The sequence below is a fragment of the Spodoptera frugiperda genome, chromosome 10 (assembly GCF_023101765.2).
Source record: "Spodoptera frugiperda isolate SF20-4 chromosome 10, AGI-APGP_CSIRO_Sfru_2.0, whole genome shotgun sequence".
Taxonomy (NCBI): domain Eukaryota; kingdom Metazoa; phylum Arthropoda; class Insecta; order Lepidoptera; family Noctuidae; genus Spodoptera; species Spodoptera frugiperda.
The window spans coordinates 2,425,297-2,430,171 of record NC_064221.1 but is presented as its reverse complement, the minus strand read 5'-3'; positions in this window follow the sequence as shown (position 1 = coordinate 2,430,171).

The window sequence follows — 4,875 nt, the reverse complement described above, 5'->3', positions numbered from 1 at the left end:
TTTGAGTAGTTTTATTGGTTTATTGGTGGTCATGAGTGGAATCGAGGATAGCCTTTACTCTTCAGGTGGTGCTATGTTAAAAAAAAGAAAGAATGGAAAGCGGATAATATGTGATACCATGGCCTCACTGAAAACCGACGTGAAATAACGCTTGCGTTGTGTTTCGTTGTGTAAGTGAGGTTACCGGAGGCCCAATTAACTCCCATTTCAATTTTCCCTTTCCCTGATTCCACAACGACCCTTAAATTCCTAACCCACAAAAGGCTGGCAACGCACTTGTAACGCCTGGTATTTCGGGTGTCCATAGACGGCGATGATTGCTTACCATCAGGTGATCCATCAGCTCATTTACCAGCTTATACCATTAACAAAATAAAAATGCACTGTTTATGAATTTATTGGTAAAGCCTATTGCCCCACTATCAGAAATTGGGTCAAAGTTTCCAAAGACTCTCTATTACTGTAAGATCCCTCGACTTCACCCCAGAAACCTTTCTAAGCCCAATAATACGTAATTATAACCGAGTATACGTATCACGTAACAAAAATAAGAACTAGCACAGCGCTAAATACTCCGTTATAACAAACTAAATGATTTACTTCAAACCTTGTTACTCATATCCAGTGTAGTATGATCTCTGGCCTTTGATACTGGTTCCTCTCTATCTTCTACTTTAGTTGTCAGTGGGAGGGGAGTGGGAGGTCCATGTATAGTGGATATGAGGTGCTACGTGTGCAGAATAATGATGCATGGTATTGTTGGCATCAAGGAGAAAATATGGCTTATTTTGATACCCGCTGCCTTGATTGGCTATTGTTAGTATGTTTACTGTTTGTAGAATGTGATATTTTTTTTCGTCCTTCGTAGTCATGTATGTCACAATAATTAAACCAGAGATTTCTTTGAAAAACGTATCCATGAAACATTATTTTTAACATGACTGTTAAGATTTGTTTTGTAATATGTACCTACCGCTAATTTTATTACATCTTTGTAACATAGCTACATAGCACATCTCTGGTGGAAAAGCATCCTCATTTTCATGTTCATACATGCAAGGCCATAGATACTTTTTAAGGTAATGATATACTTTAACGATAGCCTTAACGCCATTATTATATCATTAAACATAATTTCCAAATATTATAGAGCAGTAATCTATTTCAGAAGTCAATCAATCACGTTACATCTGTCAAAGCTTTTGACATTAGGAAATAAAGCATGTAGCTATAGTAATTAGGTCCCTATTTGATTAACGGGGGTAATGATCGGCACTAATGCGTTAGTAATGAGCTTCTTAATGGAAGGGCTGTGTTAGGCGATATTAAGGTAAGGTAGGGAAGCCCTAAGAAGGTGAGGTGTGGTGCCAGTGACGGCGGGAAGAAACACTATAGAATGATAAATGATGATAAATGATATTTATTTCTGTAAATAGATTATAAAATAACACTTTTACACGTCAATATTTCAAATAGCTAGATGAGGCCGGCATTTCCTATCCGACTACTCTGAGAAGAAATGCCGAAACAAACTCAGAGGTCATAGTCTCTTTTAAAGTCCAGACAAAATCAATTAGAGATGTCGGAGAACCGTGCAAGTTTATTCTGTAGTGGTCTTTTGAGGAAAGAACCACAGCAGTTTGAGCGGACCTGTTCAGATGGCAGCACGCATGTGTCAGTTTACAATTAGCTCAGCTGACGGCTGTTGCTGAATGATCCGACGAACAATACCAACCAAAAGAACATTTGGGTAGGCCACACAAATGCTCACACTGTCAGAATATAATTAACTAAAAGTGAAATGACTAGTTGCAAACTCTCGCACGGTCCTCAAACTAACAATTTTAAAAATAATGTGTTAAAAAAAAATATTGAATAATATTAATGTATATCATGTCAAATTGTATAAAAATGTAACTTGTGTTACAAACATGTCAACATGACCTGTGTGGACATTATAGCGGCTCACTCCCAAGCCTGACTATCATCTAAGTAGTCTTTAATTTTATAAAAAGCTTTACTATACAGTTTTTCTTTAATAACATTTTTAAATTTATTCAGGCTCAAACTTTGAATATCGCTGGGAATTTTATTGTAAAAGCGTATGCATTGACATCTGAACGAACCACTTATTTTCTTAAGTCTAGTAGTGGAACAATATATTTGTTTTTACTTCTAGTGTTTATATTATGTATATCACAATACTTTTTGAATAAATTAATGTTTTTGTGAGCATACACTACATTTTCATAAATGTATTGAGAAGGAACAGTCAATATATTAATTTCTTTAAATAGTTCCCTAAGAGAGCGCCTCGGAGCAAGATTATAAATTGATCGAATGGCTCTTTTCTGCAGCACAAAGACAGACTGAATGTCAGCAGCATTTCCCCACAGGAGGATACCATATGACATGATACTATGAAAATAACTAAAGTACACTAATTGCGCTGTATTTACATCGGTCAAATTTCTAATTTTTTTAACGGCATATGCTGCAGAGCTGAGCCTTTTCGACAACTTATCTACGTGTGGAGCCCACTGTAGCTTAGCGTCCAGAGTTATACCTAAAAAGACAGTTGAATCCACAGGGTCCAACTCCTCGCCCTTGATTAGGAAGAATGGATTGTGAGCATGGGTACTTTACACAAGGACTATACATTATTTTTATCAAACCTACTTAAACTCTCACTAGGACTGCATTATGACTAGTAACAGAGACAAAATAAGGTTCGTGTTCAATCTACGATGATTCAGAATTGATCAGATCTACAAATTTTTGTTTCGGGTCTGGGTGTCATGCGTATGTGAAATTGTATGTTTGTGAACGCACCCACGACACAGGAGAAAAACCTAGTGTCCTCCTTGTGTACATCATAATTTATTGATTCCCAACTCGTTAAAAGATGGAGCTAAAAAATCTAATCTTCGACATGGTAGTTTCGATTTCGGAGCGATAAATAAATAGTTTAACAAAATCGCTACCGCTCATACTCGGGTCACACCTCAAACACAACTGAATCGTGTAATTTGTATAAAACGGCTTATGTTTGGAACGAACGCGTTTAATTAAGGTTTGGTTCCAATAATTAAAGGTTGCTACTGGTATATTACATAACGTTACAATTATATTCTACTTACAGGGTAAATAAGGGTAGGTTTTCGCTTACCACCATTTTGTTTCCTGAGCGGTTGGGCAGAGGTGAAAACATTAAATACTAGCTTCTGCCAGCGGCTTTGCCCGTGCTCCCGTGGGTTGAAAAGTATCTTATAACTTAAGTCAGCTGATTGACGGACAAACATCTAAACAAACAAACTTTCTTAATAAAAATCATTTTCAGTTGTGTTATGAGTCCCATGTAGTAGAGGATGAGCTCATTGCTAGACTTTATACGGATCATATTCGATATCATTTATCGTACTGAAACGTAAACTTCCCAACACTAGTATCTACTTATGCGCAGGTGCCATATGTGGAATAAAATATAAAATTATAAATTATTCCACAAATGGGACCCACGAAAAATAGGTGCTGTAAGTGGAACGTCTCAGGTGCCAATAGCTTGGGTGCCATTTAAACGGGTGCCCAATGGGGAATACCTCGTTTATTTCGTATAAATCCATTGTTGTTGTTGTTAAAGCGATACGATACAAAAACATTTTGTATTAATACAAGTGTTGCAATTATTTATGTTACTGCCTAAAAGCAAATTAATTTTGGTTCGGCTGTTTGCTGTGTGGTTCATGTCATATGATTTTTGAGGTTTGCAACACTGGATTGTAAAATGTCATAGAGAGCTGAAAGCCTTGTAACTCTTGTATTAACTTTTGGGTCATTTTAGGGGCAGTGACTAATGTTTTCTAAAACTGTTTAGCTTTTTAGCTAGATAAGGTCGGCTGCCTAATTGACTACTCTGAGAACAAACGCCGCACCAAAACAAAATCAGAGGTTAAAATCTCCGGAGCTGCGGACTAGCTAGCGGGTTACCGGAGCTCCGGCTCGAAAAGCAGGAGTAGGAACGGGGTGGTTTTTAGTCAGTAAGAGTCTGACACTCACTCTTGCCTCGCCCAAGGCGGGAGAAGTTTTTTTTTGGGCCAAGGTTTTGCACTCTCAAAAAAATAAAATTCTCAAACCGCCTAAGTCTGTATCTTGACACCAAAACAGCAACGGATTTTAATCAAACCTGTACCAATTTACAAATGCTGGTCGTTTTGCTTACTGGCTTACTATTATTTTTTATTGGTTTCGCATCGATTTCCTATAATATACTACACGCTGTGTTTTATTAATATTAGGGTCGGATCGGTGGAACAATTCCGTGTGGTCGATTATCAGGAACTGATAGGATGATGTTTTTAGGCCGGATTTTAATACAGGCGATTTGATTAAAGTTTTTTTACTGTTGTTTGTGTGTTTTGTGTGTTGTAATTTGTGATTTAAATATTGCTTAGTGGTGGACCTTTCTATTTTGTAGGACCAATCACAGAGTCGGCGTAATTTAATTAAGATGAAACCAGCAATGAGAAAATTTACCAACAACACAACACAAAAGAGGTGCACATTACGGCAAGTAATGCCGCTATACAATGTACACCCGCTTTTCACTATTTGCGTTATCAGTCCTATGGAATAGGGGGGCCATATTACCATATACTGGGCACAATTCCAAACACCGTGCTACTACTGAGAAATTTTCGAAAAACCGAAAAAGCCTAGTAATACTTTGCCCAACCTGGAATCGAACCCGTAGTCGCATTTGCGCCCACTCGAACAACGAGGCAGTCAGACAATTAACCACTACATAGTACACTTTTATGAAAATACTGATGTCTGTTGATGAAGCGAAAGAAATGTGTAAGAGCCGTGACAAGGCAG